The sequence below is a fragment of the Papio anubis genome, chromosome 7, assembly GCF_008728515.1.
Source record: "Papio anubis isolate 15944 chromosome 7, Panubis1.0, whole genome shotgun sequence".
NCBI classification, from domain to species: Eukaryota; Metazoa; Chordata; class Mammalia; order Primates; family Cercopithecidae; genus Papio; species Papio anubis.
The window spans coordinates 42,794,521-42,820,107 of NC_044982.1; the positions used below are offsets into that span (position 1 = coordinate 42,794,521).

General features: G+C 41.7%; 1 non-coding gene and 1 pseudogene across 1 annotated transcript; both read right to left on the reverse strand.

The window, feature by feature from the left end:
* Nucleotides 1–16,870: 16,870 nt before the first annotated feature.
* LOC101010244 lies at nt 16,871–20,042 on the reverse strand (annotated as a pseudogene).
* On the reverse strand, nt 18,373–18,434 carry LOC116276064. The gene has a single exon (XR_004185511.1). It is a non-coding gene; the product is annotated as a U7 small nuclear RNA (small nuclear RNA).
* Nucleotides 20,043–25,587: the final 5,545 nt, after the last annotated feature.

Genomic DNA, 25,587 nt, shown 5'->3' on the forward strand with positions numbered 1-25,587 from the left:
AACCTGACTAGTAGATATGACTAGTGGATATATCCAAAAAAATGAGTACGAAGTATAGCACAAAGGCATGCAAAATTTTGTTTCTTACTTTTTCTGCTATTTACTCTCAAATCTTGTTTTTAAATAATGGAAACACAATGTGTAAGCAATCTTTTGAGACAGAGTCTTACTCTGTCGTCCAGGCTGGAGTGTAGTGGCATGATCTCGGCTCACTGCAACCTCTGCCTCCTGAGTTCAAGCGATTATCCTGCCTCAGCCTCCCGAGTAGCTGGGACTACAGGTGTGTGAAACCATACCTGGCTAATTTTTGTATTTTTAATAAGATGGGGTTTCACCACGTTGGCCAGGCTGGTCTTGAATTCCTGACCAGCCCCAGCCTCCCAAAGTGGTGGGATTACAGGAGTGAGCCACCGTGCCCGGCCTGCATGTAAATAAATTTAAAATATTCTTTTTTTTTTTTTTTGAGACTGAGTCTCACTCTGTTGCCCAGGCTGGAGTGCAGTGGCACAGTCTTGGCTCACTGCAACCTCCGTGTCCTGGATTCAAGTGATTCTCCTGCCTCAGCCTCCCCAATAGCTGGGATTACAGGTACCCGCCACCACGCCTGGCCAATTTTTTGTATTTTTAGTAGAGACGGGGTTTCACCATGTTGGCCAGGCTAGTCTTGAACTCCTGACCTCGTGATTTGTCCACCTTGGCCTCCCAAAGTGCTGGGATTACAGGCGTGAGCCACTGCGCCTGGCCTAAAATATTCTTTAAAAAACAAAAAAGCAAAAAAAATCTGTGCTCGCTTCAATAGCACATATGTAAAAAAAAAAAAAAAAAATCTAGACCTACAGATTTTTTGGAGGCCAGATCTCACTCTGTCATCCAGGCTGGAGTGCAGTGATGCAATCATAGCTCACTGCAACCTTGAACTCATGGGTTCAAGGGATCTTCCCACCTCAGCCTCCTGAGTAGCTGGGAATAAAGGCACACATCACCATGCCAAGATCACACCACTGTACTCCAGCCTGGGTGACAGAGGGAGACTCTATCTCAAAAGAAAAAAAAAAAATCATCTTTATATTTTTATTTCATCCTTAAAATGTCTATATATTGCATAATGTATGTTATATATTAATACAGTAATATACATCTACAATGTCTAAATAAATAACATGCCAAAAAAGTTTGAATACCACTCGTTTAAAGTTGGTACCCTTTGATTTCATACGTTTTGTTCATATTTTGAGAAGGCTGTACGATAAACTTTCAAAGGGAATAAACTGAAATGTATAGCTAGATATAAGTTGTTTAATTATTGTATTCAGACTGTTGACCTTTGCAATACTCATTATATACTAAAAATCAAGTTAAAATACAGTCTTGTTTAATTTTTATAGATTTGTAAAAATAATTAAGAGAATTTGAAAATGACATAAAAATAAAATGAAAGCAAAATATCATGGGACTGCCAGGCATGGTGGCTCACATTTGTAATCCCAGCACTTCGCAAGGCTGAGGCAAGTGGATCACTTGAGCTCGGGAGTTCAAGACCAGCCTGGGCAACATGGTGAAACCCCATCTCTATAAAAAATAAAAAAATTAGCTGGGCGTGATGGAAGTGCCTGTGGTCCCAGCTACTGGGGGGGCTGAGGTGGGAGGATCTCTTGAGCCTGGGAGGTCGAGGCTGTGATCGAAACACTGTACTGCAACCTGGGTGACAGAGCCAGATTCTGTCTCAAAAAAAAAAAAAAAGCAAGACAACTGTTATCATTGGATGTATCTTCTTCTAGGTTTTTTTTTTTTTTTTTTGGCCAAAGGATCCTCTTTCCAGGTCTGAAGGCACAATGAATAAACCATGGAGTCACTACAACTATATCATTTCCACCAGTGCCCTCAAGCTGTTGTCTAGAATTTCCATTTATAGAAAAAAAGTTAGCCTTCCTGGGTAAGCAACAGAAAGAAGGATACATCAAAAGCCAGATACAGGTACAGAGTAAGGAAAGGCTGGAATTGTAAGCTAAACTAAACCAACAAAGTCAGTAAAAGAAAATAAAAGAAAACATCCAAAACAAAGAGGTGCTATCAATAGCAGTCACTGAAAAAACATGTCAAACAAAATAATCAGCTTATGCTATAAAGAATAAAAGAGACTGAAAGCATTCCTTGAAACATGAAACAACTATTTTCACTACTCTAATCCTTCTTTAATCTATGTATTCCTTTCTTTTGCCCTAAATTACTGAAAACAAATACTTGACAAGAGACAGCTAACTAAAATGAATTAATCCTTTTTAGCTTTATTTAGGTTAAACTAAGAGGAGGCTAGTACATTTCACAGCATTTAGTGGACAAATCTTTGAATAGGTTTAGGGTTCAATTAATATCTGAGCCTTATTATTATTATTATTATTAAAGGTGGAGTCTCACTCTGTTGCCCAGGCTGGAATGCAGTGGTACAATCTCGGCTCACTGCAACCTCCTCCTCCCAGATTCAAGCAATTCCCTTGCCTCCTGAGTAGCCGGGACTACAGGAATGTGCCACCATGCCTGACTAATTTTTGTATTTTTAGTAGAGACGGGGTTTCACCATGTTGGCCAGGCTGATCTCAAACTCCTGACCTCAGGTGATCCACTCACCTCGGCCTCCCAAAGTGCTGGGATTATAGGCATGAGCCACCGTGCCCAGCCTCCTCATTATTTTTCATATGCATGAGGATACAATCTTACTCCAATAAAAATTAAGTTCTCTGAACAAGCATGACTAAAAAAGTGTTTCTTTTAATCCACTAGCAGTAAACTCACTGTTCAGACACATGACTAAAAGTTTTATCCTTATAAAATTTCCAGCATTTCCAATGTTTGTATATTCCAACAATATCCAAAATTTTCCAATTTATAATGTTCAGCAAATGTGAAATACTATTAGAAAATCTTTACAATTATGGCTTACTTTCACTCGAATGTAACTGTATATATAACAAAAAGGATAAAAGTAAAAGGAGGTATTCACTTGCCAAGGTTCTTTGTTAACTGCATCAGGAACGTTTTTAAAAACTTTTAATAAGAGACTCAGGATGGCAAGAATATTGCAATAGAAGTTGGTACCTTTAACTGTGTATCTATTTAAATTTACTGGCCAAAAATGTGTAAATGTAACATAATACAGACTTTAAGCCATACTTCTCAAATTAAAAGCACTTATCTAACTCAGTGCAGAATGTTATCACACAGGTACCACAATGCACACCAAATAAAAATAGTATTCATTCTTAAGTGTGGCAAGGAAATTTTTTAATTTTTATGTTTTCTTTACTTTCATAATATCCTTTTTTTTTTTTTTTTACCTTTTTTCTTTTTCATAAAAATGTCATGAGAGATACCGTGCAACAATAATTAGGGAATCCAACCTAAGGTCCCTGTGAGTTGTAAGTTTCTAAAACTTCAAAATTATGGTCATCTATGTATTTCATTGGTTGTCTCTTTTTTTTTGAAACCGAGTCCCACTCTGTCGCCCAGGCTAGAGAGCAGTGGTGTGATCTCAGCTCACTGCAACCTCCTCCACCCAGGTTCAAGCTATTCTCCTGCCTCAGCCTCCCAAGTAGCTGGAATTAGAAGTGCACACCACCACGCCTGGCTAATTTTTTTGTATTTTTATTAGAGATGGGCTTTTGCCATGTTGGCCAGGCTGGTCTCAAAATTCTGGCGACAAGTGATCCGCCCGCCTCGGCCTCCAGAAGTGCGGAGATTACAGGTTATGTGCCACTGCCCCAGGCCGAGTTACAGTATTTCCCCCCAAACATTAATTCAACCTATCTCCATTAAGAAACTTAAAAATTGTTCAAGAGTGTTATTTCTTCATGGAAGAAAAATTTATCCATTTTTATGTACAAATATTATTTCTCTGTTTATGAAGATTTTTGAATTATGTCAAAGATGAACCAGTTAAAGAATTCATATAAGGCAGATATATATATATATATTCAAAGTTAAGGTAAAGGTTTTCTTTTTTTTTTTTTTTAAAGACAGAGTTTTGCTCTTGTTGCCCAGGCTGGAGTGCAATGGCATGATCTTGGCTCACCGCAACCTCTGCCTTCCGGATTTAAGTGATTCTCCTGCCTCACCCTCCCAAGTAGCTGGGATTACAGGCATATGCCACCACGCCTGGCTAATTTTGTATTTTTAGTAGAGATGGGGTTTCTCCATGTTGGTCAGGCTGGTCGAACTCCCGACCTCAGGTGATCCACCCGCCTTAGCCTCCCAAAGTGCTGGGATTACAAGCATGAGTCACCACTACCGACCAAGATTTTCACTTATACTACCATTCTTTGTTTTAGAGACACGGTCTCGCTTTGTTGCCCCAGCTGCAGTGCAGCGGTGCTGAAACTGCCTTTGCAAAATTATGACTGAGACAGTGAAAGAGATCTAACTTAATTGACTCCATCTTGCTTCTAACCTCCAAGTTGTCCTGTTCATTCCTAGGCGTAGGCTTAACTAACTTTGGGAGAAAGCTAGTTTATAGTTTAAAACAAAGATAACAGCCCTTTCCCAAAGCAGACCTTCTTCTTGCCTGGGGACTAGACTGCCTTTGTAGGACTAACATTAGCCACAAGATTAGAAATTATGGTTTCAGGAGTCTTGCAGCTGGAGCCTACAAGATTCTCACCCTTGCTAAACTGCTCCTAAGATCAGTGCTTGAAATATTTTGCAAGACCCTGTGTTTGGTCAGCTGGTACCACCCAGATCAATAAACTGGCTCATCTGATCTTGTGTTGCCCTCCTAGGAACTGACTCAGCCTAAGAAGACACCTTCGACTCCCTATGACTTCATCCCTGACAAATGGGCACTCCTGGCTCACTGCTTTCCCCCATCCACCAAGTTGAATGCTCAGCGAGAACAATTTGAGTAAATAATAAAACTCTGGTCTGCTGCACAGCTGGCTGTTGGTGAATTGCTCTTTCTCTATTGCAATTCCCCTGTCTTGATAAATTGGGTCAGTCTAGGCAGTGGGCAAGGTGAACCTATTGAGCAATTATAGCTCACTGCAACCTCAGATTTCTGGGCTCGAGCTCTTCTCTTGCCTCAGCCTCCCATGTAGCTGGGACTACAGGCAGGTGCTTCCATGCCCAGCTAATCTTTATTTTTTGTAGAGATGGATCTTGCTGTGTTACCGAGGCTTGTCTCATACTCCTGAGATCAGGTGATCCTCCTGCCTCAGTGCCCTAAAGCCCTGGGATTACAGGTATGAGTCACTGTGACCAGCCTTGTACTATCATTCTTATTGGATATTGTAATCTTTGTACTATCCTACATAAAATGTTCTGATTATGTAGTATATAGGGCAATGTAAGTAAATCAATCAGTACTTAAATCTCATTCCAGCTCTGCCACTGACTTCCCTCAACTATAAAATGGTGATAATTTATTTCAGAAATATTGTAAAGATCAAATGAAATAATGTATTCGATTTTATGAAAATGTATTACATAAACTATGAAGTATCATTATTCTTTGGCATTCTGGTATTCTTGGTAATTCAATGTATAAATGTATTTCATTTAACTTCTTTATCAGTTAAATATATTTTTTGAAGCAAATGTATTATAAAGCACCTACTTTTAAAAATCTAAAGTGGCTGGAAGTAGCGGTAAAGTAAAAAGATAGCAACAATTGGAATTATGAAGTTAAGAGATTATTCTGATCATTGTGGATAGTAAGTAGAAATGGTACGAATTTATAGCACTCATCATTTATACATGAAAATAAATAATCAGGTTTACCAAATCAAAACAATGTGAAAAAGAAGAAAAAAAACAATAGTAACCTGTTATTGAAGTAATATCACACTTCTCGATATGTACATACTCTTGTTGTGGATATGATGTCTGTCTCTTGATTTGATGGTTGAAATAATCAGCTTTTGGCCAGGTGTAGTGGCTCACGCCTGTAATCCCAGCATGTTGGGAGGCTAAGGTGGGAGGATCCCTTGAGCTCAGGAGTTTGAGACCAGCCTGGGCAACATGGCCAAACTCTTTTTCTATTTAAAAATACAAAAAGAAAATTAGCCAGGCATGGTGGCACATAACTATAGTCCCAGCTACTCAGGAGGATCACTTGAGTCCAGGAGTTTGAGGCTGCAGTGAGCTGTAACGTTCCCATTGTACTCCAGCCTGGGCAACAGAGCAAGACCCTCCCTCAAAAAAAAAAAAAAAAAAAAAAAAAAAAAAAAAGTAAAAAATACAAAAAAAAATTAAAAGTTTTTTTACTGAAAGATATTAAAGGGCTGGGCACGGTGGCTTATGCCTGTAATCCCAGCACTTTAGGACGAGGTGGGCGGATCACCTGACATCGGGAGTTGGAGACCAGCCTGACCAGCATAGAGAAACCCCAACTCTACTAAAAATACAAAATTAGCCAGGTGTGGTGGCGAGCACCTGTAATCCCAGCTATTTGGGAGGCTGAGGCAGGAGAATTGCTTGAACCCAGGAGGTGGAGGTGGCAGTGAACCGAGATTGAGATGGCGCCATTGCAGTCCAGCCTGGGCAACAAGAGCAAAACTCTGTCTCAAAAAAGAAAAGAAAAGAAAAGATATTAAATAAGACTTTGTTTTAAAAATCCAGGTGAGGTTTCTTATTCAATAAAATAAATAAATAAAATTAGCCATGTGTAGTGGTGAAGTGGCATCGTTATTTGGGGCAAATACCTGCGGTTACTCGTCTTGCGTCAAGAAGATTAAGGACATGGACACACACAAGGAGTGAGTTTAGGAGCAGAGGTGTAATAGGCAAAGAAAGAGAAAGGAGAACAGCTCTGTCTCTTGCAAGAGACCGGGGCCCCCGAAAGGGAATTCTGGGCTGGAATGGGAGTGCACCGAATTTTATAGGCAGGCTGGAGAAGGCAGTGTCCGATTTACATAGGGCCCACAGATTGGTTATACCAGGTGTAATGTTTACATAGAGCACGGGGAAGGCTTGCCACTGCACTCTAATCTTATTATGCAAATTGACTTTTCATTCGGCCGGCGCCGTGTTGTCCGCTCCTTTTTGTACACGTGACTGGCAAAGAGAAGGGAACGTGGAGCCACCATTCTGAACATGCCTAGTCCCAGGTAGCCTTTTCCTATTGGCACAGCTGCCGGCATTCACCTGTGCAAGCTTCCAGCTTGCTTGTCTATGTCTGCAGCTCAATTTTACAGGCTGCTCTTTGTTAGAAAAGAAAAGTATTTTGGGGCTGCCTTTTTTTTTTTTTTTTTTCTGAGATGGATTTTCGCCCTTGTTGCCCAGGTTGGCGTGCAATGACGCAATCTCAGCTTACCGCAACCTCCGCCTCCCGGGTTCAAGCGATTCTCCTACCTCAGCCTCCCGAGTAACTGAGATTACAGGCATGCACCACCAAGCCTGGCCAAGTTTTTGAATTTTTGGTAGAGACGGGGTTTCTCCATGTTGGTCAGGCTGGTCTCAAACTCCCGACATCAGGTGATCCACCCACCTGGGCCTCCCAGAGTGCTGGGATTACAGGTGTGAGCCACCACGCCCAGCAGGGCTGCTTTTCATTAAAAGGGAAACCTTACGGAGGACTTCCTTACCCTCACGATCTGCCTAAAAAATTTCTTTTTAACTCCTACATCAGTGGTGCACACCTGTAGTTCCAATTACTTCGGAGGCTGAGGTGGGAGGATTACTTGGGCCCAAGAGCTCCGGGCTGCAGTTGAGACTCTGTCTCAAGAAAAAAGAAGAAAAAAATAACAGCTTTTTCTAGCCTTAAGTTGAGAAACATCTAAGGTTGCTTCCCCTTGTTATCCTAAATTAGTAACATTAAAACTACAGTTTCCAAACTGCTGATTTGAAGCGTATCTTCTATTTGCATAACCTAAGTTCTTCCACTTGCGGTATACTTTTCAGCAACAATTTTAGCATATGGCAACCACTTCTGTTCCATAAATGTAAAAATACTAGAGTCCTTGTCCTATCACTGAATGTGAGTGTGTCAGAGTGAATGATGACACCTGGGTGTTGAAATGAAACTTAAATAGTGTTGCCATTAACGCCCAAAGAATACTAACACTTTTACTCCTTTAATGGGAATCTGAGTATAAAATAAGGCCATTTTATTTGACAATGTTGAACTTAACCTGAAGGTTTAGGAAATCCCTTCATCTTTTTGTGTTCTAAAAAAATAGCTACTCCCCCATATGAGTTAGATAAGTTAGATAAGACTCAGGGATACCTGCCTTGTTTAGCTATGACAGTGCCAGACACAGGCTCTCCAAATCTCCATCACAAATAACTAGCTGAAATGTTTTGTCCTCACTGATCGACAGAAACAAAAAGTGTTTATTTCAGCCTGGCCAACATGGTGAACAATCCCGTCTCTACTAAAAATACAAAAATTAGCCAGGCATGGTGGCACGCCTGTAATCCCAGCTACTCAGGAGGCTGAGGCAGGAGAATCACTTAAACCCAGGAGGCAGAGGTTGCAGTGAGCCAAGACCGTACCACTGCACTCCAGCCTGGGCAAAAAAGCAAGACTCCATCTCAAAAACAAACAAACAAACAAAAAAACTAACAGCTATTTACATAGCATTTCCATTGTATTAAGCATTATAATAAACTAGCAATGATTTAAAGTACATGAGGATGTGTGTAAGTTGTATGTGAATACTACACCACTTTATATCACAGACTTCAGCATCCGCAGATTTTGGTGTGAAACCAACTTTTTCAAAACTATGACAGTAAGAGAAATCTGACATAGACCACTCAGCCTTGCTTCTGACACCATGGTCGCTCCTGGGCATGGGCCAAGCTAACTCTGAGAAGAATTTATATCAACTTGAAAGCAAGGACAGTAATAGTCCTTCCCTAAAACTAATGCCCTCCTTGCTCAGGGACTAAAACCTACCTTTGTAAGACTAATGAAAGACCGCAAGAATAGGATTGTGGGAGGGGCTTGAACTCTGCTAAAATGTAGGCGTAGTTTCCAACCCCCTACTGCTCAGGAGTCACTTGGCCAGAGGTCACAAGATTTGTGACTTCCGCAATTGCTTCTATAGATAACATCACTGTTGTAGAACCTCAGACTGGTTTTATTTTTAGATGTTTTTCAGATGGACCCCACCTGTACTTGTGACTCATGACTCAACTGCTCCTGTGGCCCTACCCAGAGGTGGACTCAGTGCATGAGGACAGTGTTCCTTACATCTATGATTTCATCCCCAACCAGTCAGCAGCACCCATTTCCTAGCCCCCATTGCCCAGCAAATTGTCCATAAAAACCAGAGCCTCTGAGCCTTCTGAGAGACTGATTTGAGCGACAACTCCAGTTTTTTCCCATATGGGTCAGCCTCGTGTCAGTTATACTCTTTCTCTACTGCACTGCTGCAGTCTCACTGAATTGACTATGTCTGTGCAGTGGGTGATTACAAGGTATGAGGGCAGTTGGGAGGGGGTACTAGAACCAATCCCCCATGGGTACTGAGGGAGGACTGCAGCAGTCTTCTCCCCACCATAATAATTCTAATGGATTTGGTTTTTAGTTGGCATAGTCTATCTTTGTATGTAGAATTCTAAAAATTGATTGTATATTATTTTATTCTAAAAGGAGATATTTTCCGAATACCCTACCTCTGCCTCTCCTATCCCTTGCCACTCCTCTTGTTCAGGACCTTATTAACCTCATCTTTCCCCATTACATTACTATCTAGATTCCTCAGCTCCCATCTTAATTTCTCCTTCCTTCCTTCCTTCTTTCCTTCCTTCCTTCTTCTCTCTCTTTCTTTCTCTTTTCTCTCTCCTCTCTCTCTTCTCTTTCTTTTTTTTCTTGTTGCTCAGGCTAGAGTGCAATGGTGTGATCTCAGCTCACTGAAACCTCCACCTCCTGAGTTCAAGCAATTTTCCTGCCTCAGCCTCCCAGGTAGCTGAGATTACAGGCATCTGCCACCATGCCTGGCTACTTTTTGTATTTTTAGTAGAGATGGGGTTTCACCATATTGGCCAGGCTGGTCTGGAACTCCTAACCTCAGGTGATGCTCCCTCCTCAGCCTCCCAAAGTGTTGGGATTACAGGCATGAGCCACCGCACCTGGCCTAATTTTTCTTATTGCTAGCAAATTTGTCTTCCTAAAGATTACTATGCCAATCCCAGCATTCTTTCATCCTCTTTTTGTTCCTTTTTGTAGCTCTCTGTTGCCAAAGAATAAAGTGCAATTTTGTAGAATCGATTTTAAATTTTTCTGCAATGAGGTTTAACTTCATCTCTTTCTCCCATGAACACTTTCAGCTGTTTTAAAAACCTACCTAGCTATTTCTAGTCTCACCATTGTTACCCTAATTAACAGAGGTTCTCTAAACAAAAATTATATTTATTTGGGAATAGGACATTGCAATGTGCCATAATAAACGATGCATAGATGCATATTCAAGGAGGTAAAGGAAGACAAAGGTTTTTGTTTTTGTTTTTGTTTTTTTTAAACACATCTGTGCTTGGAAAAGATTTTTGTTTTTAATTTTTAAAATTTATTTTATTTTGAGACAGGGTGTCACTCTGTCACCCAGGCTGGAACTCAGTGGTGTGATCTCATCTCCCTGCAACCTCTGCCTCCTGAGCTCAAGCAATTCTCCCATCTCAGTCTCCTGAGTAACTGAGACCACAGGCACTCATCACCATGTCCGGCTAATTTTTTTGTATTTTAGTAGAGACGGGGTTTCACCACGTTGCCCAGGCTGGTCTCGAACTCCTGAGCTCAAGCCATCCATTTGCCTTGGCCTTCCAAAGTGCTGGGATTACAGGCACGAGCCATCATGCCTGGCTATTTTATTTTATTTTGAGACAATCTCACTCTGTCGCCCAGGCTGGAGTGCAATGGCATGATCTCAGCTCACTGCAACCTCTGCCTCCTGGGTTCAAGTGATTCTCCTGCCTCAGCCTCCCAAGTAGCTGGGATCACAGGCATGCACCACCATACCCGACTAATTTTTGTATTTTGAGTAAAGATGGGGTTTTGTCCTGTTGGCCAGTCTAAGCCACCGCACCTGGCCCGTTTTGTTTTTTAAAACAAGTGATCCCATATTGATTCTAACAACTTCAACACTGTGTTCACTCAATCTCCTTTTCTATGTCTTGAATGGTTTGCTTCCAAAATTTCCCCTCTGGGCTGGGCACCATGGCTCACGCCTGTAATCCCAGCACTTTGGGAGGTGGAGGTGGGTAGACTGCTTGAATTCAGGAGTTGGAGACCAGCCTGGCCAACATGGTGAAACCCCATTTCTACTAAAATACAAAAATTAGCTGGGTGTGGTGGTGAATGCCTGTAATCTCAGCTAACAGGGAGCCTGAGGCAAGATAATTGCTTGAACCCAGGAGGTGAAAGTTGCAGTGAGCCGAAATCGTGCCACTGCACTCCAGCCTGGGCGACAGAGTGGGACTGTGTCTCAAAAAACAACAACAACAACAGAAACCCCAAATTTCCCCCTCTAAATTTCTATTCAACACAAATGCTATTTCTTCCCTGTTTGGGAAATAATGTCTTTCATTATTCTATTATTATTCCCCTGATACTGTGGCTGTACTTCCATTAAAGCTTTTTTCTTTCTTTTTTGTTTTTTTCTTTTTTTGAGACAGGGTCTCACTATGTTGCTCAGGCTGGTCTCAAACTCCTGGGCTCAAGTGATCCTCCCACCTCAGCCTCCCAAAGTGCTGGGATTAAAAGCATGAGCCACTGCACCTGGCCCATTCCCTTAAAGTTTTAACACAGTTGTTTTTCATTACAGTATGCTGTGTATATTTTTAATCTGCCCTTCTGATTAAGAGCTTCTTGAGGGCAAGACAGTGTCTTATTCCTCTCTGTATCTTCTCTAGCCCTTACCCTAAACCTTGCACTTGGTAAGCGTTCAATATTTGTTCTTTTCATTAAAATGAATGGAAAACAATTTCCTATTTGGCCTCACATAACATTTTGTGTAACATATGTTTATTATATCTAAACTAAATATAATGTGAAAGTTCAAGACTCAGAAGTCAGTTGAATGTTGTTTGCTGTAAGGCAGAAGATGGAATTTCCTAAAATAGTGGTTACAAGTGAATAGAAAATATTGAACAGGTACTCTTAAGAGTTCTCAGGAGTTGGCTAAGCTTGGTGACTCATCCCTGTAATCCCAGCACTTTGGGAGGCAATTGTTGGTGGATCACTCGAACCCAAGGGTTTGGGACCAGCCTAGGCAGCATAGTAAACACCCTGTCTATTTTTATAAAATTATAAGGGCCCCGTGCGGTGGCTCAAGCCTGTAATCCCAGCAGGCTGAGGCAGGCGGATCACAAGGTCAGAAGATTGACACCATCCTGGCTAACACGGTAAAACCCTGTCTCTAATAAAAATACAAAAAAGTAGCCAGGCGTGATGGGGGGCGCCTGTAGTCCCAGCTACTCAGGAGGCTGAGGCAGGAGAATCGCCTGAATCCAGGAGGCGGAAGTGGCTGTGAGCTGAGATCGCGCCAATGCACTCCAGCTTGGGAGACAGAGCGAGACTCCACCTCAAAAAAAAAAAGAAAGAAAGAAAGAATATACATATATATTACATATATATATTTTTTTCTTTCTTTTTTCTTTTTTGTTTGTTTAAAGAAAGAGTTCTTGGGGGTAACATAGCTACTATATATGAGTGTGGACTCTAGTTTCTGAGTTCTGGCTCTACTAGCTACTAGATGACCTTGAATATATTCTTTAATGTTTCCATACCTCAAATTTTCTTTTCTTTTTTTTTTTTTTTGAGACGGAGTCTCGCTCTGTGCCCCAGGCTGGAGTACAGTGGCGCGATCTCGGCTCACTGCAAGCTCCGCCCCCCCGGGTTCACGCCATTCTCCTGCCTCAGCCTCCCGAGTAGCTGGGACTACAGGCGCCCGCCACCTCGCCTGGCTAATTTTCTTGTATTTTTAGTAGAGACGGGGTTTCACCGTATTAGCCAGGATGGTCTCGATCTCCTGACCTCGTGATCCGCCCGTCTCGGCCTCCCAAAGTGCTGGGATTACAGGCTTGAGCCACCGCGCTTGGCCTCCATACCTCAAATTTTCATATGTGGGATGAGGATAGAAATAATATCTACCATATAGTTGTGAGGATTAAGGTGGTTACTCTCTGCAAGGCACATCAGATAGTACCTGTCATATAAGTACCAATAAAGTTACCTTCATTATTAAAATTGGCTATCCAAAAAGAGAAAGTTTCACTTTCTTGTTGTTTTCTAGTGATCATTTAAGTGAAATAATTCCAAATAATTGATTACTAAACAGCTCCTGAACATACTGGTTTGACCAGAACCTGTGGCAAATGTCAAATAATCAGGTTCAAACAAGTTTTAATCATTCTTCAGGCTTCAATATCTTTGTAGGGGAGTTGAATGAGAATGGACTTCTAAAGTTTATTCACTGATATTTATTCAAGAAACATTTCTGGGCTGGGCGCCGTGGCTCATGCCTGTAATCTCAACACTTTGGGAGGCTGAGGCAGGCGGATCACCTGAGGTCGGGAGTTCGAGATCAGCCTGACCAACATGGAGAAACCCCATCTCTACTAAAAATACAAAATTTGCCAGGTGTGGTAGCACATGCCTGTAATCCCAGCTACTTGGGAGGGTGAGGCAGGAGAATCTCTTGGACTCGGGAGGCAGACGTTGTGGTGAGCCGAGATGGCGCCATTGCACTCCAGCCTGGGCAACAAGAGCGAAACTCTGTCTCAAAAAAAAAAAAATTCTGGGTTAGAAATACAGAAATCGAGGACACAGTTCCTGTCTTCAACTAACTCATGAACTAATATAGAAGACAGTCTTGAAGGACTCACCCAGGTGAGAAATGGAAGGAAGTGAGTTCAAGACAGAGAAATCACAACCATAAAAAAGAATGAAATAATGTCCTTTGAGGCAACATGGATGCAGCTGGAGGTCATTACCTAAGCAAATTAACACAGAAAAACACAAATAATGTTCTCACTTGTAAGTAGGAGCTAAACCTTGAGTACACATGGACATAAAGATGGAAACAACAGACACTGGGGACTCCAAAAAGTGACGAGGAAGGGCTGAAAACTAACGTGTACTATGCTCACTACCTGGGTGATGGGATCAGTTGTACCCCAAATCTCAGTGTCATGCAGTATAGTATACCCATGTAACAAATCTGAACAAGTACCTTCCAAATTATACGTATGTGTGTATATATATATACAGAGAAATAGTCTGAACACATGGAGCATGGAATATTCAGGGAACTTCATTTCAGAATAATTGAACATCAGGTGAGAATAACTGAATACAGCACAGTGGTAAGAAAGACAGGTGGGAGCAGGATGATGAAGACCTCGCATGTGAGGCCTGGTTAGCACCTGGGTTCCCTCAGCTTGCATACCTCATGGCTTTGGTCAGGAAAACAAAAAGCCAGGCGAAAGCCAGGCACCATTGTGTGCACCTGTCACCCAGTTACTCAGGAGGCCTAGGCAGAAGGATTGCTTGGGTCCAGGAGTTTGAGGCTTCAGTGCACTGTGATTGGCCTATGAATAGCCACTACACTCCGGCTTGGGCAAGAAGGCAAGACCCTGCATATATATTTAAAAGTCAGGTGGGTAGCCAAAGAGCCTCTGTGAAATCAACGTTATGTGTAAATTAGACCTCAAGTACCTGCTGTTCCTCAGGTATCTTGAGAAACCTAAATTTAGTCCTTCATGAATGCCAAACAAAAATCAGAATTTCATCTTAAGGCAAGGGGAAACATGGAAGGGTATTAAGCAGGGTAGAACTGTGAGCACGTTTACTTTTCAGAAAGCAGTTTTGAAAGCAGTGTGGAAAACAGATTTGAGGGGTGGCAAACAGAATCAGAGTTACGGAGAAGAGAATGCATTCTGTCTGGAGATGCTGAGCTTGAGGTAATGGTGGACATTTGAATGGTTAAGATGTTAAGACCACAGTAAGACATCAGATTCAGTACTTCAAATACAGTTTCCAAAGGTATATTCTGTTCTTAGCATACTCTCAGTCCAATTTCCTACAACTGCTATGATTATATGTGTGTGGTTGTTAATTCACATTATAGTCTAAGAAGTTTTAACATAAAGAATGTCATTTTAGCCTTTTTCCATAATCCTACAAGGCAGAGAGGACTATTCTCCCCATTTTGCAGTGAGGAATTATATAATACCTCTGAGGCTGTACATGATTTATTTGCCTAAGATCACAGAGGAATGAGGTGCAGTGGCATGCTCTCAGCTCACTGCAACCTCTGTCTCTTGGGTTCAAGTGATTCTCCTGCCTCAGCCTCCTGAGTAGCTGGGATTACAGGTGTGAGCCACCATGTCTGACCACAAACCTAGCTTTTCTGATTCAAGATAGTGTTTGCTCCATAACAGTGTACTATATACACTTGTAGTATAACCCATCAGTGTCTGTTTTGCTCCCAGCACTATGTTAGTAAAAACTTTTTTAAAATTAGAAGATCAGGTCAGGCCCTTGCCTCTGAGAAACAGCAGTATTGGCCAGGCACCATGGCTGAAACCTGTAATCCCAGTACTTTGGGAGGCTGAGGCCAGTGGATCACCTAAGACAAGAGTTTGAGACCGCCTAGGCAACATGGTGAAACCCTGTCTCTACCAAAAAACACAAAAAATTAGCCAGGAGTGGTGGCGGGTGCCTGTGGTCCCAGGTACTTGGGAGGCTGAGGTGGGAGAATCGCTTGAACCTGGGAGGCGGAGGTTGCAGTGGACTGAGATAGCACCACTGCACTCCAGCCTGGGTGAGAGAGTGAGAGAGACCCCGTCACACACACACACACACACACACACACACACACAGCAGTACTGGTTTTTGACAACACTGTACACTGACAATCCGATCTGGCTTCTGGTTCTAATTCTGCCTCTAACCACTTCTGTGATTATATTTTATTAGAAAATAACAGAAACTCAGCCCGGCACAGTGGCTCATGCTTGTATTCCCAGCACTTTGGGAGGCCAAGGCGGGCCAATCACCAGAAGTCGGAGTTCAAGACCAGTCTGACCAACATGGAGAAACCCCGTCTCTACTAAAAATACAAAATTAGCTGGGCATGGTGGCATGTGCCTGTGTAATCCCAGCTACTTGGGAGGCTGAGGCAGGAGAATTGCTTGAGCCCGGGAGGCAGAGATTGCGGTGAGCCGAGATCACGCCATCGTGCTCCAGCCTGGGTGACAGACTGAGACTCCGTCTAAAAAAAAAAAGAAAAAAAAGAAAAAAAAGAAAAGAAAATAACAGAAACTCAACTCAAACAAATCTAAGTCAAGAGGGGGATTTATGGGCTCATGAAATCCAAGGAGGAATTGAACAATCAGGTGTCAAGAAAGGCAGAGCTGCCAGTGTGGTGGCTCACGCCTGTAATCCCAGCACTTTGGGAGGCCGAGGCGGGTGGATCACCTGAAGTCAGGAGTTCAAGACCAGCCTGGCCAACATGGAGAAACCCAGTCTCTACTAAAAACACTAAAATTAGCCAGGTATGGTGATGGGCCCCTATAATCCCAGTCACTTGGGAGCCTGAGGCAGGAGAATCACTTGAACCCATGAGGTGGAAGTTGCAGTGAGCTGAGATAACACCACTGCACTCCAACCTGGGCAACAGATCAGACTCCGTCTCAAAAAGGCAGGGCTAGCCTGGGCATGGTGGCTAACGTCTGTCATTCCAGCACCTGAGGAGGCTGAGGTGGGAAGGCTGTAATTCCAGCACTTGCCCAGGAGTTTGAGACCAGCTTGGGCAATATGATGAAACTCCATCTCTATGAAAAATACAAAACTTAGCTGGGTATGGTGGTGCGTGCCTAATGGGAGGATCCATTGAGCCTGGAAGGTTGATGCTACAGTGAGCCATGATCAAGCCACTGCACTCCAGCCTGGGTGACAGAGCCAGACCCTGTCTCAAAAACAAACAAAACAAAAAACAAACAAACAAAAGGCGGGGCTGCAGAGATGAAACAAGGGGCCTGAACCTTGTTAGGAGTGTTTCCAAGTTTTGTATCTATTGCTTTTGGTATGGCAGTTTCACTCTCTCTCAACACTAACCAGCTTTCTCTAAAGGTAGGACATATGTCTACTATGTTTCTAAGTTTAGACTTAAAAGTTTTAACCATTGGAGAGAAACCACCCCCAATCTCTCACAGTCCGAAAGTACAAAAATCTCAGGGAACCCACTCCCTGGCCCAGCAGAGGGTGGGAACCCAATCTGGGGTTACCCAGAGGAACGCATTCCACAGAGTTCTAGCAAGATCATCACAGGTGCCAATTTTCTTCGGTATGATATGAAAGATACAAACCTTAAATATGGGGGATGATATAGTTAGGTAGGATAGAAAGCCATTGTTCCAGTAGGGGAAAGAAGCCTTGAGTTAGTGATGTAGGTAGTCTATGAATGAAAAGACAAGTCTGACTGGAGGACAAGGCTGGGTCCTTGTTCCCATAGGAAATAAGCATGAATTGCTAGGGTAGGAAGTGATTATAATGGACCAAAAAGCTAAACATAGAATTTGTTTTATTTGAAGCAGCCATTATAGGTTTCTTGTATAGATTCAACTATGACTTCTGAAATCTCACTTTATAACAAAGAAATCTTGAATCACTTCCTAGAATACTCCTTCCTTGTCTTAACTGAACTTAGGTTAGGGTGGTAGCAGTGGGAATGAAGAATGGGTGAGGGAATTCAGAGAAGGAAAGCTAAAAAGACAACACGTGGTCTAATCTGGAACCTAGAAGGATAGCACTCTCAAAGACTATTTGACACAAGCATCTTGAAAGCAGGAGCTATATCTTATTAACATTGCATCTCCAAGAACCTAGCACAGTCAGCAAATATCACATTAATAAACTGAGTGACTCTCATAAAATGAGAAAATTAAGAAGATGACCTCTAAGCCCCTTCCAGCTCCACAAATCTTTGAGTCTGTTTCTCATCTTGATCTTAAAAGTCATGAAAGTCCTCGAATATCTACACACTTGATCTTAAAAGTCATGAAAGTCCTCGAATATCTACTACAAAAAAGATAGGTTGTTAAAAAGGTTAAGATGGGTAGTGTTTGGTGGCTCACGCCTATAATCCCACCACTTTGGGAGGCAGAGGCCGGTGGATGGCTTGAGCTCAGAAGTTGGAGACCAGCCTGGGCAACATGGTGAAACCCTGTCTCTAAATAAACAAACAAACAAACAAACAAACAAAAAATATGCAAAAGGGCTGTAAATTGTAGTATACTTACAAAAATGGATATTCAAAAATATATTAAACACATTTTATAATGATTTTCACCAAGGACTAAAGTTTATTAAAAGTTTACATTCTTCAGAAAATTTAATTAACTAGAATATTCCATTTTCTTTTTTTGCAGGGTGGCCAGGGGAGCTTTCTGGTAAGCACCATAAAGTCTGATGGGCAAATTCTAAAAGAGCTGTAACACTTAGAATATTCCATTCTGATTGAGAATTTTCTCCAGTATATTCATTATTATAAACATCAAAATATTAGGGGCAAATCAACACCTACTAAGATGTCTAAATGGTGAATGTGCAGATGTGACTGGAGATTTCAAGACCTGAACTTAAAAAAAAAAATCTTTTGAACCAGTAAGATATCTATATTTCCAATCATTGTTGGGGCGAAAAAAGGCATCAATCAGATTTTTTTTCACTGTTATAATAACTTTAATTTACTTTGCATTTTACAGAAGTCTATGAACGATTTTAAAAAAGCACTTCCTTACCCCATATCACGTTTCTCTGATAGTTGCTAAGTAGGCAATGAGTATGTCAACAGCTTGAGCATCAGCATCTTGCAAGGATTGCAGACCAACCAACTACTCACCAAACAACTTGGCAGCTTTTTTATCTTGTTTTTAATACAATGGTATATCCACTGTAATGGCAAACCTGTCCAGCCACATCTCCACAACACGCTTTGCAAAATCAGTGATTAGCAAATTAGTTAGCTTTGGCACGGAGCTGTGCTCACTTGCCAGTGACAGCCTGGAAGCCAGTTTTGATACTGGCAACAGAACATCTAGAATGACAAGTTTCACGCTGTGGGAAATAGAGTCGCCTGTCCTTCTGCAGGATTGCGTCTGGTGATTGGCATGTGTGACAAGTGACATATTCCTTGATATATCTTCTCAAGACATTTTCTCTATTTCTGTTGGAATCTTTTTTTGATTACAAGTTGGTTATTACTATCTATAGAATCACTTGTACCCAATTCAGCCAATGAAAATGCAAGGAGATGTTTGGGCCGATGATGTAATAGTTAACAGATATCTGTAACGTTGACAAAAGAAGTTTTCTTGGTTCCTACTCGGACGACCTGTGGAGGTTTCATGACAGATTTCCTTTTTTCCCCGGCAACCATATCTAGATTCTTTTCCCTCAGGATGTTGAACACTCAATTCAGTAGCTCCTCATATGTGTAGTCTCTTTCTGAGCCTGCCCAAGCAGGGCCTGATTACTGAATGACACACCATCATCTTTTTTGCTGTCTTCATCTTCCAGAGCCTCACCTTTCTCTAGTATTTCATCCTTATCTGGGAACTTGACCTTCTTCTTTTTCTTCTTTTTATTGCCAAACATAATGTCAAAGTCATCCTCTGGTTCAGCTGATTCTTGAACACTACTTTCAATCTGAAGATCCTTTACACCTTCAGCTTCATCAATATCAAATATCTTTTCAGTTTTTTTCTTCTTTTTCTTTTGATTAAAGAAGTTCAAGTCATCTAGATCATCAGAAGCATATTTTTTCCTACTGTCCTCTTCATCAGCTCCAAGTCTTTGTCCTCAGTTGGCTCTGGCTCCACTTCTTTCGTTTCTGAAGGCTGAGTTTCCTCTGTTTGGGTATCCCCTTCCTCATCTAACATAAAAGGCTTCTTCTTCTTTTTCTTCTTACTCTTAGTAGGATCAAAAATCATGTCGTCCCCAGACATGGCTGCAGTTTGAGTGAGCTCAGCACGGACCGGAAGTCAGATGGGTCAGCTGGAGTGCAATGGAGCAATCTCGGCTCACCGAAACCTCCGTCTCCCAGGTTCAAGCCATTCTCCTGCCGCAGTCTCGAGTAGCTGAGATTATAGGCATACAGCACCACATCCGGCTAATTTTGTATTTTTAGTAGAGACGGGGGTTTCTCCGGGTGATCCGCCTGCCTTGGCCTCCCAAAGTGCTGGAATTACAGGTGTGAGTCACCATGCCCGGCCCAGTCAGATTTTAAGAACAAGAAAAATAGGACTGAGAAGAGAATTGTTAACAAGGAAAGAGGAAAAACGTCTTAGGGAGTAATTTTCTTAAAAAATATTACAGAGTTTGGGTAAAGGAAAACAGTATAAATGGTCTCTATGGTAAGGAAGAATTCCACGGTCAGCTCAGCCTATGTGGGCTAGAAATAAAGCGGGTGATGGGGCCATTTATTATCATTCATTTATTTTGTTCTATTTTTGCTTTTTGCCTGGGATACTTTTAGACCATTTCTGTGTAAGGTACTTTCCCTTAGAATTTTACCTTGGGAGAAGGTGATTCAAACGTTGAGGCATAAAAACCTTAGAAGATAGAAAACTCATTATCCATTAATGATAAAATTTTATTAATATACATCACACATTTTATTTACATTTGTGCTATCACAGAGATTTTTGAGAATTCAGAGGAAATCCTATTTTTGAGAAATATAATAAAAACTAATCAAAGATGCAGGATAAAATCATTAGGTGTATATATAAAGAATTTAATTAACATAGGTTTAATTTTTCAAAAATAACTTATTCATAATGAATATTTATTGATGCCCATAATGTACTATTACTGATATCGACATATCACAAATATTCTAGTAATAGCCGAGTGCTATGGCTTGAACCTATAATCCCAGCTACTTGGGAGGGTGAGGCAGGATTGCTTAAGGCCAGGAGTTCAAGACCAGCCTGGGCAACATAGTGAGACCTGGTCCCTAAAAAAATAAAAATAAAACAATTCTATAATGGGCTGGGCACGGTGGCTCATGCCTGTAATCCCACCACTTTGGAAGGCCAAGGTGGGTGGATCATGAGGCCAGGAGATCGAGACCATCCTGGCCAACATAGTGAAACCCCGTTTCTACTAAAAATACAAAAATTAGCTGGGCATGGTGGCACATGCCTGTAATCCCAGCTACTTGGGAAACTGAGGCAGGAGAATCGCTTGAACCCGGGAGGTGAAGACTGCAGTGAGCCAAGATTGTACCACTGCACTCCAACCTGGTGACAGAGTGAGACTGTCTCAAAGAAAAAAAAATCTATAATATTAACAATTTATGGCAAATAGTTTGCAATATATACATTTTATCATTTAATAATAAAAAATTAAATTAGGTTCCAGATAGGCAAAAGAAAACAAGTTAATGACAATAAATATTCAGTTTAAAATGAATATTATAATTTTGTTAAGTAAAATAGTTGTAAACATAGATTACTTAGAATGTATATTTCTAAAGATAAAGTTCTTTGACCTCATTGTAAAAGTAGTTGAATCAGTGATTTATCTCAATCCAACATAATAAGGTACAAATTTAATTTGCCTATGGAAGGTAAAATGTCCAAGTTAGCTAAGACTGCATATTGTTTCCTTACTACTTTTATGAAAGTTACATTAGAAATGACAGCAACATTTTACCTTTATAGAATATCTATGTCAAAAAAATTTTACTAATGTATAAAATTAAACTGAGGGCTAGGCGAGGTGGCTCACACCTATAATCCCAGTACTTTGGGAGGCTGAGGCGGGTGGATCACGAGGTCAGGAGTTCAAGACTAGCCTGGCCAACATGGCGAAACTGCGTCTCCACTAAAAATACAAAAATTAGCTGGGTGTGGTGGCACATTCCTGTAATCCCAGCTACTTGGGAGGCTGACGCAGGAGAATTGCTTGAAACCAGGAGGTGGAGGTTGCAGTGAGCCAAGATCACGCCACAGCACTCCAGCCTGGGCGAAAGAGCAAGACTCCATCTCAAATAAAAATAAAAATAAAAATAAACTCAAGCACAGAGAAAGATATAAGAAAATCAACATGTTAATTATGAAGCATGGATATGACACAGTTCTCATATCATGGGATATCTTTATTTGGCTTTTGCAGGAAAGACACTGAATCACACCCAGGTAGTATATCCCTACTTGGCAGCAATATTTTTTCTTCAAAAAAATGTTTATTCACATTCTGAGAGAATGGAGAAAATAAACAAAAATTTAAAAAATTAAAATGTTACGCTTTGTGATAAAAATACTTGCCGTAGAATGTTTATATTTGAATCTTTTAATATAGTTAATTTTTTTTTGTTTTCTTTTTACTTTTTTCTTTTTCTTAGAGGCAGGGTCTCACTACATTGCCCAGGCTGGTCTTGACCTCCTGGCCTCAAGCAATTCTCCTGCCTTGGCCTCCCAAAATTTTGGGATTATAGGCATGACCCACGGTGCCTGGCCTATAGTTAAACTTCAATTAAATTTTAAGGTATTCTATTAGGAAAGTTTCAGAGGGAATATGGATAGAAACCACCCAAACTACTATTCTTTATACCATGGCTCTTTGGTATGTAGGTAAGACCATGTCCCGCTCATTAACAATGATTTATTGCACCAGTGTCAGCTCCTTCAAGTTCTGTCAGCTTGTATTATTTTTCCTGTTTAGTGCAGTTATAGGTAAAATTTCCATTTCTCTATCATCTTTGTTCCCACTACTGTTAAAGAGAATATTGCATTCTGACAAAATATACCAGTGCTAAAGGACTCATAAATCAGCCATGTGATATAATGATCACCTCTACTTTGTTTTACATACTTTCCTCTTTCTCTGCCATCTCTGGGATAAACAGTCCCTAGAATAGGAAATTCTTCAGATGAATCTGAATAATTCCCTTGTAAACAAATTATTTTGACAGAAAAGCACATACACAATCCCTCAGCCTGACGCTGTTCCCCCTTCTCTCTATAAACCAAGATGCTCCTTGTCTTCAAATGCCAACGAATCATCTGTTTCACAGAACCATTCATAGAGAATCCAATGCCACCTCTCTGCTTACTCCACGGAGTGATTACTTTGTCTCATTTTCCAGAGCTGTTTCGTATACCTGGCTTTACACCTTCTTTGAATATATTTGGATATTTTTCTCATGTTTTATCTCCTTCACTACATTGCTAATGCTTCAATATTAGATACAAGGGTTGGCCGGGCTCGGTGGCTCCTGCCTGTAATCCCAGCACTTTGGGAGGCCCAGGCAGGCAGATTACGAGGTCAGGAGATTGGGACCATCCTGGCTAACACGGTGAAACCCTGTCTCTACTAAAAATACAAAAAATTAGCTGGGTGTAGTGGCGGGTGCCTGTAATCCCAGCTACTCGGGAGGCTGAGGCAGGAGAATCACTTGAACCCAGGAGGCAGAGGTTGCAGTGAGCTGAGATCGCACCACCGTGCTCCAGCCTGGTGACAGAGCAAGACTCTGTCTCAAAAAAAAAAAAAAATTAGACACAAGTTTGTTCCAACCAGGAATGGACTAATATTTGCCTGTAGTCCTTTGAATTCAAATGAAACATTTTAATTTTTTCCTAGTTCCAAAATCTCATTCAAATCTATCCCCTCCTTTCCAACCCCCCAGGACCAAGGTCCTAGTTCAGGCTCTCATTGTTTCTCACCTGATGACTACAATAATCTTCTAATTATTTACCTAGCCTTCACTCTCTGACCTCTGACAATTCGTCTTTGATTTCTTTCCCAGTTATCCTTCTAAAACACAGTTCTAATGGTGTCACTCCCTAGCCTAAAAGCCTTCCATGGCTCCCACTGTCTACAAAATTAAATCCCTGTGGTATTCAAGGATTTACAACATAATACTATCCTCCCTTTGTAATCCCACTTCCAATCACCCTTGCTACTCTATGCTATAAGCTACTTTTTTTTTTTCATTTTTAAATTTTTACTGTTTGAGACAAGGTCTTACTCTGCTGTTCAGGCTGGAGTGCAGTGGTACAAATCATAGCTCACTGTAACCTCTAACTCCTGGGCTCAAGCAATCTTTCCACCTCAGCCTTAAGAGTAGCAAGGGCTATAGGCATGTGCCATCACACTCAGCTAATTTTTAAATTTTTCTTTATTTTTGAGACTTGAGTCTAGCTCTGTTGCCCAGGCTGGAGTGCAGTGGCACAATCTTAGCTCACTACAACTGCCACCTCCCAGGTTCAAGCAATTCTCCTGCCTCAGCCTCCTGTGTAGCTGGGATTACAGGCACCTGCCACGATGCCTGGCTAATTTTTGTATTTTTAGTAGAGATGGGATTTCACCATGTTGGCCAGGCTGGTCTCAAACTCCTGACCTCAAGTGATCCACCAGCCTCGGCCTCCCAAAGTGCTGGGATTACAGGCATGAACCACTGCACCAGGCCCCCATTAATTTTTTAGAAAACATTTTTGTAGAAATAGGGTCTTGCCATGTTGCCTAGGCTGGTGTCAAACCACTGACCTCAAGTGATCCTCTCACCTCAGTTTCCCAAAGTGCTGGGATCACAGGAGTGAGCCACTGCACCTGGTCTCTATGGACTATTGTTTACCAAATACATTTTTGCCTATCACTATCTTCTTTCACTTTCTCTTCCCAAAATGGGCTTCTTCACCTATCCATATTTTGCTCTGTAAAACAATCCAGCTCAACAGGATCACCTCCTAACACCTTTCTTCCGTTCCTAGTCAAACTTGTCCTTCTCCTTTCCAAGGCATGCTGTTTATGTCTCTGTTTTACACTTGCCATCTGCTCCGTACTCTAGAAGTAGTCCTGTCTTTATCTCCCTTTTATACTGTGAACAGCTTGAGAGCATGGGTGATGATTTATTCCTATTTCTGTGGCCACAGCCTAGCAAGTGGAGTGGGAGGAGGAGAGTACCTGTCCCGGGGAAATGAAAATATTTTTCTCTTTTTTTTTTTTTTGGAGATAGGGTCTCACTCTGTTACCCAGGCTGGAATGCAATGGCACAATCAGGGCTCACTGCAGCCTTGACCTCCCGGGCTCAAACAATCCTCCTGCCTCAGTCTCCCAGTTATCTGGGACTACAGATGTGGGCCACCATGCCTGGCTTTTTTTTTGAGATAGAGTTTCACTCTTGTTGCCTAGGTTGGAGTGCAATGGCGCGATCTCGGCTCACAACTTCCGCCTCCAGGGCTCAAGCAATTCTCCTGCCTCAGCCTCCCGAGTAGCTGGGATTACACCCGAGTAGCTGGGATTACAGGCATGTGCCACCCCGCCGCTAATTTTTTATTTTCAGTAGAGAGGGGGTTTCTCCATGTTGGTCAGGCTGGTCTTTAACTCCCGACCTCAGGTGATCCGCCCGCCTAGGCCTCGCAAAGTGTTGGGATTACAGGCGTAAGCCACTGCGCCCAGCCCTGCCCGGCTAATTTTGTTCATTTTTTGTAGAGGTGGGGTCTCCCCACGTTGCCCAGGCTGTTGTCATACTCCTGGACTCAAGCCATCCTCCCTCCTCGACCTCCCAAAGTGTTGCGATTACAGGCGTTAACTACCACGCCTGAAGGAAAACATTTCTGGTGTCTTAAAGGCATGGGGCAATT